Raw genomic sequence first — 12,620 nt, 5'->3', positions numbered from 1 at the left:
CTGCGCTTCTCCTCGGCAGTGGTTTCCGTGTCGGGCCCGCTGACCGCGGGTCTCTGCGGTCCCGCTCGACTTGCCGCTGCGCAGGACGACTCGCTGCCGCCGCCGTTTCCTTGTTGTTTCTCTCGCAGGCGTCTCGCTTGCCTTCTCGACATTGCAATCTCCCAGTTTTGGTTGTCATCCTCTTGTGTGCTTGGGTCGGATGAGGGGCTGCTTCTTCTCGGGACTTCGTTGCCGACCGAGCCGGTTAGGCCTAGGTCCTCGGCCTCGGTCGCCACGTGGTAGTCCATTTCCTGTGCGTCTGCCAGGTCCCTGGGTAGTCCCTCCATCGTATTTCTCGGTTCAGAGTGTTCGCGTGTCCGGGGGGAGGTCTCTTCGGGCCTCAGGTGCCCTCTCTGCCGCGGCCGGGCCGCCCGCCGTCCCCGGTACTCGTTAAGCCTAGATTAGGCTTAGGTCTCGGCGGCCACGTGGGAGCACCAAAAGTCCGATAAAATCCAAAAAAGTGGACCCACCGGCTTGATTTTGGTGTCCTTGTGCTCCGCTTCGGTTCTTCTTCCTTTCCGCTCGAAAATTTCGGCGATCCGGTCGGAATTGTGGGTCAGAGACTTCGAAAATTTCGGAGCGCATGTGCCGCACGTCCGCTCTCCTCGACAGATCGCAGCGCCCCCCAGGGAGAAGAGAGATTTTTTTTTTTCGCTCACGGCCAACGCAGCCGACGCCGACGACACCGGCTTTTCTGCGACACGGGGCCCTTAAAGGGACTAGGCAATAAGTTAAATGAGATTACGTAAAGCAGACGAGAGATAGGCATTCGATCACTCGTCACCCCAGTGCAAGAATTTCTGAGCTAGCATAAATAACAGCGAAGATATAGACGATTAAAAATTACCCTCCTCCTCTCCCCTCAACTTGTACACGAGGAGCACCAAAAAAAAATAAAAACAGCTTTGAGAATGGGCCCCGCCCATGAATACGTCACCCGCTGACGTTTAATTTGCCACTTCCGGTTGTCGCTCCTAGCCCCCCAGCAGCAGCGTCGGCGGCGTGGCGGCATCTCTCCGGTCTCTTCTCCTTCCTGGATTCCGGCGCCCGTCGGGTTTCTTTGCTTGTCATCTGTGGTAATTAGCAGTAATAAACCCCGACATCGAGGTGCGACTGCTCGCTTTTACGGCCGCGATGGGCACAGAGCCCTATGCGTGCGCACGAAGAGCCGTGCGAGTGGCTCCGGAACTCCCGACAGAAGGAGGCGGCCGAGGAAAATTGAAACCATATGTGCGAAGGCAATGCCCTGGCTCGCGCTTGCCCGAGAGGGTCGCGCGGCGGTACGAGCAGACGATTTTCACGGCTACCGGAAGTGTGCTCGTGACGTCGTGGCTGCCGTGGCTCCAGCGAATGAGAGCGTGTGGTGGCCTGGTGACGTCATGGGTAGTGTGACGTCTTTCTTCCACGATTTTAGTTCCAAAATCGGTCACTACGAGCGCACCAATCGGCCCGCGAATTTAAAAAAAAAGCATGGTTTTTAAATGTTCATAATAAATTGCACATTAAAAACCATGTTTTTTTTAAATGTTTATAATAAATTGCTCGACTACTGATCCGGAGTTCCCGGGTTCGAACCCGACCGCGGCGGCTGCGTTTTTATGGAGGAAAAACGCTAAGGCGCCCGTGTGCTGTGCGATGTCAGTGCGCGTTAAAGATTCCCAGGTGGTCGAAATTATTCCGGAGCCCTCCACTACGGCACCTCTTTCTTCCTTTCTTCTTTCACTCCCTCCTTTATCCCTTCCCTTACGGCGCGGTTCAGGTGTCCAACGATATATGAGACAGATACTGCGCCATTTCCTTTCCCCCAAAACCAATTATTATTATTATCATAATAAATTGCCGGCTCAGTCCTGAAGACTCATACTTGGTGTGAATGCTTCTTAGCATCATTTCTAAGCATTCGTTGCATAGTCCCTTTAACGCTGCCGCGTTAAAAGCGTCATGAAAAGGAATGCGAACAGCGGAGCACCTAGGCTCCGCTCTGTTCGCGTTTCTTTCCATCGCCGCTGGAGAATAAGCAAATTGGTATTTTCGCAGTTATTTTTTAAAGCTAACACGAGCCAAGCCAAATGTGATACCTCTGTCTTCCCCGTACGCGGTAGCGGTACGCGCTATGCTAAGTGAAAAAAAAAATGGAGGACGCTTAGGGCTCATTGACACTTGAGAGTCGCAGAAGTCGCGCGACCAGCAGTCGCCGGCAATTACACCGCAGTTCGACGACACCGATGTTCACACTTCCAAAGGCGACCTGCGGGTCGCCTTCTCGTTCTATTCTCGTTTGAAATGAGAACTCTTGGGAATGACGCCGTTCGTGCGCTTTCGAGAGTTTCGTCTGCTTTGGCCGCGTCTCCTGCGCTCGTGCTTGGCCCTCCAATGTGCTCTGGTCCCTCGATATTAGCAATGTACTGCGACGACCTGAGCGAAGAGGAAGATATAGCGGCAATGTGCACCGCGGCCGTACAAGCGGCCTGCCAGCCAGCCTGGATGCCGGCCGCTAGCGTCAGAAAAAATGCGCTAGTATGTTTGTTCCCGTTCATACCATGTTCTGGGAAGTCAAAATTAAAAAAAAATGAATCAATTTTGAGGATCGTTGGCCCATACCGAGCCGCTGGATACAAGCAAATTTCTTCTCATAGCCGCTTTGCTGCTGCTGCCCAAAGCGGCTCGATCGCCTGGCGTCTGTTTTCTCCGCTGCTGAAGGCGTCGCGGAAATCGAGCATATTTTTATGTTACCATGACACAGGCTTCACAATAAAGCCGTGACGAAAGTAGCATAGCATCTTGGTTACAGCTCTGGTCAGTTCCGAAACGCCCTCAGCTGCGGCATCGATGTGAAGCCGGCTAGGCTTACCGACGACTACGCAGCCAAGGAGCAGATAGCGCAGTTCATCGTTCGGCGCAACCGCGAGCGGCGTCGTTGCCGAAAGCTCGGCTCGCTCGCTGATTGGTTCAGCGGTTTGCGACTCACAGTCGCGGGGCTGCAAAATCGAGCAGCGAGCGACTGACCTGCGACTGTCGCTTTTCGACCAACGCGACCGTTTGCGACTGTCGCTTTTCGACCAAAACAGTCGCGCGATTTCTGCGACTCTTAAGTGGGAATGAGCCCTTAAGCTTCGTCTTTAAGGGTGAGACGCGGCAGCGTCCCGCCGCGTTGCCGCGGAGTACACGGAACGCCATTGCAGAGATTCCACTGAAAGGCCCAAGGAAGAAAAAAGAAAGTATGTGGTTATTCCTTATCTACACCGCATTTCACATAATCTGAAAAGGGTGGGAGCACGTGCCGATGTAAACGTCGCTTTTTCCGCGCCCGATAAGCTCTCCAAACTCTGCCATATTGTAAACAGCAGCAATGAAAGGACGGTTGGCTGCGATAAGAAACACCAAAAAGGTTTTGTACCATGTAGCAGCAAGGTTGTGTACAGGTTTCCGCTTACATGTGGCAAGCACTACACGGGGCAAACTGGCCGTTGCCTCAACGACCGGCTGCGGGAACACAACAACAACGTGAGCGGCACCGCTTCCCGTCACCTTGGCATTCATTGCAGAGACTGCACAGAGGAAAGAAAAAAGAACAAAAAACCGCCGTGTTATCCTGTTTTCACTCAGTGTCGAGTGCTGTCAGATAATAGAACAAAAATCACTCGTGAAATCGTTGAAGCTCATGAAATCCATAAATTCAAAGATGAATGCGTAAGCGTTGCCTCAATAGCTCTGTCCGATAAAGAACTACGTCTCCTTGATGAGAATAGAAAAACGTGCGCAGCTGGTCTTGTGCCACTGTAGACCTGTGATCAGGAATTGTCATTCTCGTCAATCTGTTTTTGTGTATCTGTCTTTTTCTTTTGAGATTGGTTGCCACTGTATTTAAGTAGTAAAAATCACCTCAATAAACCAGTTGTAAGTTCAGCGCCGTGTCTGTGCACTTGTCACGTCCTTTGTCCCCTGCGCTGCTGAAAAACCCATGTCACACCAACTTGCCCAAGCTTCCACAGTACCTGAACCGCGCCGTAAGGGAAGGGATAAAGGAGGGAGTGAAGGGGCAAAAGGAGAAAGGGGTGCCGTAGTGGAGGAATAATTCAGACCACCTGGGGATCTTTAACGTGCACTGACATAGCACAGCCCACGGGAGCCTTTTGCGTTTCGCCTCCATCGAAACGCGGCCGCCGCGGTCGGGTTCGAACCCGAGTACTCCGGCTCAGTAGAGGAGCCACCGCGGCAGGGCGCGCTATGCCCGCTCGCTCGCCTCCGCTTTCAGCTCGTGTTATGTGCGTGATGCAGCAGTCGGAGATCAAGCTATGAGGGAGTGTTTCCCGGGTGTTCTGGAGGACAGCAGCCATTTCGCTTTGCTCGGCCGGGAGACCGCGCGCAGAAAAAAGCGGGAATCGCAGGCCAAGCGAGACGGCTGAAAACCGAAAGAACTCGAAAGTATGCGAGGCAGGGCATGCGACATGCTTGCATAGAACAGTTTTTGCTGGGAATGGAGGTACAATGCGCACTTTAACGTTCCATTTTCGTCAAACGTCACTTGTCGCACTTGACTTAACAGCGAACGAGAAGCTGTTTGAATGTCAGTCTTTTAAGAACATGAAAATGCAGCTCGAAATAAGTAATACTGTTTGTTTGAAACTTAATGAAATGGCAAGTATCCGTGTCAACAGATTCCACTGCGCTACGCTACTCCCGTTGTGAGGATGCAACGACAGTTCGCAACGCGCCGATTTTCTCGGCAGATCAGCTGCGAAAGAATGCACATTTCTGCGTAACTAACTCTGATTCACTTTCTAAACAATGTATGTTATCGCCCTAGCTGTCTTGAGAGGACACCAAATCAACGGAATATAATGCGGTAGAGGCACTTTCTCTTTGAAACGGGCCGCTGCCGCTTTGCGCTTTATGCAGCTGAACGGAATGCAACATGCCCCCGCCGGCGTCTTCACGCTGAAAGCGGCGCTGGCCATCGAGGTACCCTCAAAGTAGCGATTTCTAGTACCGCCGTACGGTAAACACAGTGAGTGCTGCCGTACGGCAAATGTGGCAACGGCAAGCCTGGCAACGGTAGCACCACAGCGCGTTACCGTGTTTTCCGTACGGCAAACACGGCATAACCGTACGGCAAACACGGTAACGCGCTGCGTCGCTACCGTTGCCAGGCTTGCCTAGCCACTTTTGCAGTATGGCACCACTCACCGTGTTACCGTACAGCGGTGCTAAAAATCGCAAGTTTTAGCATAGCGCGTACCGCCACCGCTAACCGCGCCCCGCTACAGCCCATGCGCAGATCGCCCTGAGGGCGCCAGATGGCGCCATGTTCCACAACACAGTTAAACGAAAATAAAGGGGAAAAAAAGCTGAGCATGGTGGCTACTGCCATCACCCCAGTTCAAAGGGGATGCTCCTACCTTCCCTCCCTCCCTCCAATAGGGTGCCTGGATACCCGCTCACCTCCGCTTTCTGGGTGGGGACACCCCGCGCCGCCGTTTCCCTTAGCAGCGGCATGTTGGGTCCCATGCATCAGTTGCGTGCAGTGTGCTATGCGTCTGGCACGGTTTCTCTGCGGTCGCGTGGCGACTGTAATAATACTACTGAACTGGAAATAGACAGTGCATACTTGTTTCACTCGTGTGAGTAGTTTTTTTGCAGTTTTGAGCGTATTTTATGCATGATGCAATCGCTCCAACTACACAATAATCGAAAAGTTATGACGGACCGCTGTGTTTACCAGTCAACGGCTGCACTTTAAAAGAACAGCAATTATTTGTGTTCCTTGATGGTGATAATATGGACTATATTAGGGTCACCGAATTCCATAGAATTATGCTGTTTTTGTTGTTTTGAACGTAAAGACTGTTCACAAGGCCCCAAGTTTCTCTTGCATACAAGCAGCGCGGAGCATGTATGACCTGCCAAATATAATATCTTTGCGCAGCCAACATCCACTTTTCCAACATTCTCTGAAGTGCCTTTGTCTTGTTGCTGCACCGTATGTGAAAAATTCCACGTAATAATGCCAAATTTCTCTTCAAAGTATTCTGTCGCCTCACTGCTCTGGAGTGAAAAGCTGAGGACACGTCTGAAACCAAATGGTGATATTTACGGAACTGCTTCCCTTAGGGGAATTGCTTTGCCGGCGCCGTACGCCTGCAAAGCAGTTTGGGTACTAGTTTTGGTGGGCGCTCGCTGCTCCCACGTGACCCTACGACAGTGCTTTTTTGAAGCGGTAGCTTCACTACTAGAGGCAACGGGCTGAGATCGTCGTGTACTTCCCATGAGCTTCAAGGCTCTGCCAAAGTCAAGCCTTCAAGTTATAATTTTGGAGAACCAGTGAATGGACAGTGGTCAGACCAATTGTCAAGCCATTGCAAAGGTCAGCCATTTCAAGGTGAAGTCAAGGTCAACCAAAATAGAGTCACGTGATCGACTTATGGCTCGCTGAGGAGCCGAAACACAGCGTTTACGTGATAGGGCGTGACGTCGCGCCCTCCTTAACCGAGTACATAACGGGAAGAGTGCCTGTTTTTTCCTAGTAATATGAGCAAAAAATTGAGCTGTTACAGTGCTGTCATTGTCGCCAGGGTGGTTGGAGCTTTCTCAAGCTGCTATTGTGCAGATTTTTCTCCTACCACCCTTTTTCGCCATGTATATTTTATTTTGGTGAAAATAAAATTGATTGATTGACGTAGTGTTACAACGAGAGCCATTCCGATACTGGCTAAGTCTTTCCAAGATTAGCACCAAGACGAAGTTTTTTACCGACCACCATAGTTTAATCATAGCCATCACCAAGACTGAACAACAATAAAAGACATTGCTTCACATTACAACTGTCGTGTCTTCATTAGTTAAACTAGTTCGATATTTTTATAAAGAAAATTAACGGTGGTTTAGCTTTGATTAAACCGAGGGAGACCGTTAATTTTTTTGGTTTGCCTCCTGATTACCATTTTTACTGTTCAGCCGCGTTCTGTGTTGGCCACAAAAATGTATAAGCGCCTGTCTTGTGTTTCTCTGTTTCTGCTGTGTTTTGTGCCGTTCTTTCGCGCTGCTCTCTAATGTGTCGAACATTACTTAGGTTTCCTGCATGTTAATATTTAGACCCACCGCTCTGCTCTGCCTGTCTGATGTTTTAGGTACGTTTGGTCGAAACAGCATGGGCCTCACCTTCACTCACGAACTGCCTAGCAGTAATAACCAATTACAGTTTTTAGACCTCAACCTAACCTTTCACCCTTCCCATGTTTGCTGGCGATACTGTCCACGCGCCAAGAAAGATTTGTTGCCATTTCATTCAAACCATTCTAAGACCGTTAAGAGGGCTATCGCTTCCCAGTGCCTAGCGTCCGCACTAAAGAAGTCCTGCCACCATGCCATGCGCACCAGCTTTGCATCTCAGGTGTCCAGGTTGCAGAATGCAGGCTTCCCGGCTCCCCTGGTTCGCTCCGTGACGCAGACCTTGCTGAAAAAGCTGAAGGGCAGCAATTAAAACAACAGACCTAAAGAAAAAAGGCTGGAAAGGCCGGAAGTTGTACCCTACGTACACCACACCTCTCATAACCTCAAGAAGGTGGCGAATAAGTACGGCGTCAACGTGGTATTTTCAGCGCCGCGAAAACTAGCCAGAATGTGCTCACGTATTGGGAGAAAGGAAATGCAAGAGTGCGCCATCAGACACCGAACGCCACTTGTTGGCTGCAAGAAAGGAGTGGTGTACGAGTTCCCGCTTACATGCGGGAAGGTGTACGTTGGACAGACCGGCCGGTGTCTTAATGAGCGCCTGCTTGAACACAAGAATTCATTGAATAAGAAAGGAGCCCATCTTCCAGACCACTGCCAAGCATGCTCGAAAGAGAAACGTTTAGTCTGCAAGCCCCGACTGCCTGAATGCAAAGTGCTACTGAAAAGCCGAGATAAGACCGAACGTGAGCTCGTGGAAGCCTTTTATATCAAGAAACGAGGTGACAATTGCATCAATGATACCTCGGTTATTATCCGGCACAGTGAAATGATGTTTCTTGAGCCATATCTGTGAAAGGTAGATGTTTGTCAAATTGAGATTAAGAGCATGGATAAGGTCAGAGGCTATATATACGCTCTTCCCTGAATAAACCCTGTTGAAAGTGTAGCGCTCGTCCTGTTTCCTTCTTCGTCCGTGTTGCCAGTTTGCGCTCTTATGTCTTTCACGAATATGCACCAACAAGCCCAGTTGCAAGTACTTCTTAACCGAATATACGCTTCCGTTTCTGACAATTCTTCCACAACGTACCACTTCAGAACGCAAAGAAAACTGGTTCCTAGAATCTGGTCTAATTACGGTAAACAGACACTATACTACCAAGTTCCTACAGCTATTAATAGTTTACCTCCACCTGTTCCCTTCAATTCTTCCACAACATGGTCTGATAAGAACGTTAAACAATACTTGATGAATGGTAGCATTCAATTTCCATAACATCACTCGAGATTTCCATACAGTTCTAGTGTGTGTTCTGTGTATCATGCTGCTTTGTTTGATGATTATGTATCCTGATACATAAATCATGGTTGTGCTGTGTATTCTGTGAACTTTATGTAGAAAAGTGAGGGTTAAAATTGTTTTCGTGGATCATTGTGTTGCTTATACATCTTCTTTTTCCCGAACTTGTATTTTGGTTGAACTGATATGTACACATAAGACTAAAGAAATTTTTTTTTGCCACTGTCTTGCAAACTGTACATGGGTGCGGAGGCCTTCGTCAGGCAAGCCAGCCTTTTGCCTCAGCTCCCCCTTTTCGCGGAAAGAAAATAAAGAATAGAATCTTTGAGCGTGGTGTGATAACAAAGAATTTGTGACCCAAGCGGCGATGGGTTTCGAAGCAACGCCCAACCTCTTCCCTCTCCCGCTTTCTATCTCCCCTCTCCACCTGGCAACAGAGGCAGGCGGCGCTGCGGACGCCGACGAGGGTGTGAAATGAGGGACGAGCTAGTAGCTATAAGAAAATCAATCGCGAAAAGGTAAATGAAATGAAGAAAATATTTAAAGGCCGCCACCGTCTGGAAGACGTTGAAGTAACGAGCGTTAGCTGTTTAATTTACTAGATGAAGAAAGCGAAGAAGAACGCGCCGCTCGTCTAGAGAAACGGAATGTAATACCTTTTGAAATGGGGTGGATTGCCACCATGCTCGGGGAACAATGAATAACTGCGCAAAAAGGACGGGACAAGCGAGAAGAACCACACGAGACTTCGCTTGCCTCGTGTGGTTCTTCTCGCTTGTCCCGTCCTTTTTGCGCAGTTATTCATTGTTCCCATAAATTCGTACCAACTAGCCCCTCACTGCACTCTTCTAGATCGCCACCATGCTCGGCTACGCGTGCACGCACGCCGCCTAGCGGAACGATCGCCACCTAGCGCCATCTATCAGAGAAATTACGATGCACGTCTACCATTGAAGAGTTGCACCCCCTCAAGATACATCCCAAACGGAATTTGCTTTGTTTGGGTGGTCAGGGTGGGCCTAGAATTTGGCTTGCGGTGCGAGATGGTAACGCTTCAATTAGTATTTGCATGTATACAATGCTTACCTATTATGTAATTGTGGTTTTATTTCTATACAACAACCCATAGGATTTTATTTGCCTACCAAATTCGGTGTACAACAGTACCTGGATGGGTGCCCGTTGTTGTCGGAGTATATAGAGCGGAACGAATGTATACATGTATAGCGGTACCGTAATGGGACAGTTTTCCTACCCGTTTTAAGATATTTTTTGATGAGGGGGAAGGGATGAGAGGGCACAACCAATTTTAATGGCTGCGATCTTAGATTCGAGAAACCAAAACTATGCCGCCATTTCGTCCCCTGACGTCATACTCACATAGCACCTCTATCCACCATATTGAACCGTGACGTCATCACTGGCACGCGGCAGATAGTCGTTTCTACAATGCTATTGTAGATGGCGCTACAAGTCTCAATGCGAGATGCGCTGTTTTCTATTTGCAGCCACAGATGGCGCTTTGATCTCAGGGTATAGAGGTAACAGAGTGCTCATAAAATGGGAAAAAAATGTATCAGGGCCTGTAGAGATACAGCGGGGGCTTAGACAAGGATGTCCTCTGTCCCCTTTGTTGTTCATGTTGTACCTGCAAGGTTTGGAGGCCAAGCTAGAGGGGAGCGGACTAGGTTTCAGCCTATCTTTTTTCAAGCAAGGGGAATTGATTAAACAGACATTACCGGGACTAATATATGCGGACGATATAGTGATAATGGCTGACAACAAGGAAGACCTGCAGAAGTTGTTAGACATATGCAGTACAGAGGGAGATAGATTAGGCTTCAAGTATAGTAAGGAAAAATCTGCAGTCATGACATTTAATGAAGAGGGCGGCGAGCATAGAATACAGGAGTTCGTGCTAAAGGTAGTGAATGAGTACAAGTATCTTGGGGTATGGATAAATAACAGAGTTGAGTATCTGACAGAGCATGAAAAATATGTAATGAATAAAGCTAGTAGGAATGCAGCTGTCATGAAAAATAGGGCACTGTGGAATTACAATAGGTATGAGGTGGTAAGAGGGATCTGGAAAGGGGTGATGGTCCCTAGCCTGACCTTCGGGAATGCGGTCCTGTGTATGAGGCCAGATGTTCAAGCAAGGCTGGAAATTAGGCAACGGGGAGTAGGGAGGTTAGCTTTGGGAGCACATGGCAATACACCAAATCAGGGGGTACAGGGTGATATGGGATGGGCGTCTTTCGAGAGCAGAGAGGCTAGCAGTAAGATAGCATTTGAGGAACGATTGAGAAGGATGGAGGAAAAGCGGTGGGCTAGGAAAGTTTTCAGATACCTGTATATAAAGAATGTTGACACGAAATGGAGAAAGCGAACTAGAAAATTGACAAGCAAATATCTGGACAGCAGTAAGGGGGCAAATCAGCAATTATCGGTTAAGAAAAAGGTTAAAGGAACAGAGAGAGCTTTGTGGAAAACAGGGATGCTGACGAAATCGGCACTAGAAACATACCGGACCTTTAAACAGGAAATTGTCAAAGAAAATATCTATGATAATTGTAGGGGAAGTTCTTTGTTGTTTGAGGCCAGGACTGGAGTTTTGCGGACTAAGAAGTATAGAGTCAGGTACCAGGGGATAGACACTTTGTGCATTGCGTGCGGAGAGGAGGAGGAAACGGCTGAACACTTGATACTTTTCTGTAAAGGGCTTCACCCTACAGTGGAAGGCAGCGGGGCTGACTTACCCAAGGCATTGGGGTTTAGGGATAGTGAAGGGAAAGTGAATTTTAAGAGGTTAGAAGTAACCAAGCGAAGGTTATCTGATTGGTGGCTAAAAGCAAGACAGGAGTAAAATTTCACAAGACATGGCTAGGTGGCTTGAGCCACCGCCCGATGTAAAGGGTTCAGCCGTATCCATCCATCCATCCATCCATCCATCCATCCATCCATCCATCCATCCATCCATCCATCCATCGTAAGAGACTTCATGAAATCTCGAAACGTGTTGAGTAGTCGCTGCCACAGATGGCGCTGGGATCATGGGTAGTAGTAGACCCCACGAAATCTCGAAACGTGATAAGTAAGAGGGCGCCGAATGAGGCGAGGCCGGCCTGTCCTATCCTAGGTGCGAAACTTCTCGCTCTGCTAAAGTGGAAACCAGCAGAAGACCCCTGATGCGTGAAAAGTCTTAGGACCTAAGAATGTGTCTCAAATTTCGTGTGCAGCACTTACAAGGTGGTCAGACAAGATGCTTAGGAACATCCAGGGGAACGCTCTTTTGAGCTCCGGTTCACAGCCCTAGCGCAGACGCGGATGAGGCTGCAGACGAATGCCGTGGGGTCCACGGGACGGGGACACGCTGGCCCCTAGACTGACGTTCAAATTGTTGCTGGCTCTTGTGGAAAGCGGACTCGCTAGAGGAATTCGCTCACAACTAGCACACGTGCAGATTCATTGTGCGGGACGGATGCTGCAGCCTGAAGAAGCTTCAGCCGGGGTGCATAATCGCCGCCGTACAGGGTATTCCCAAGCAGCACAGGTCATCGGCCCAATATTGCAACAGGTTGGTCCCATCCTGGTCCTTTGTAGCGCCGGCTTTGCCAATACAGTTCCAATGCTGGGCCAATTACTTGTGCTGCTTGGGTTTGCTCCGTTGTTTTGAAAACTACATGCGCGCAACTAGACCATTTTGTCCCAAGCTAATTTTGACATATCAGGTACTAATGCTTTGAAAGAGCACATAAAATTTGGGTGCCGTCAACACAAGCATGCTAACTCAATCAAATGTACACGGTCAAACTTCATGTATAAATAACACTGAATAGTGTATGCGTTGTACCAATGAGGTGAACAGATCGGTAGTTGTTTGCGCGGCTGCCCTCCAAAATGACGAGAAGCTCAGCGAAAGAACACCCCTTGAGGCACAGGGCCTGTCATGGTTGTTGAAGTTTTGCCTCGAAAACACGTACTTCGTTTTTCGAGGTTCGTTCTATAAGCAGGTGCACGGAACTGCAATGGGCGCTTCCATTTCTGTCACGGCCGCCAACCTGACCATGGAAGCCATCGAAAAACGGGCTCTGGCCTCCTTCCATCCACG

The sequence above is a fragment of the Amblyomma americanum genome, chromosome 4 (genome assembly GCF_052857255.1).
Source record: "Amblyomma americanum isolate KBUSLIRL-KWMA chromosome 4, ASM5285725v1, whole genome shotgun sequence".
NCBI lineage: Eukaryota > Metazoa > Arthropoda > Arachnida > Ixodida > Ixodidae > Amblyomma > Amblyomma americanum.
Note: the sequence above shows the minus strand (reverse complement) of the source record.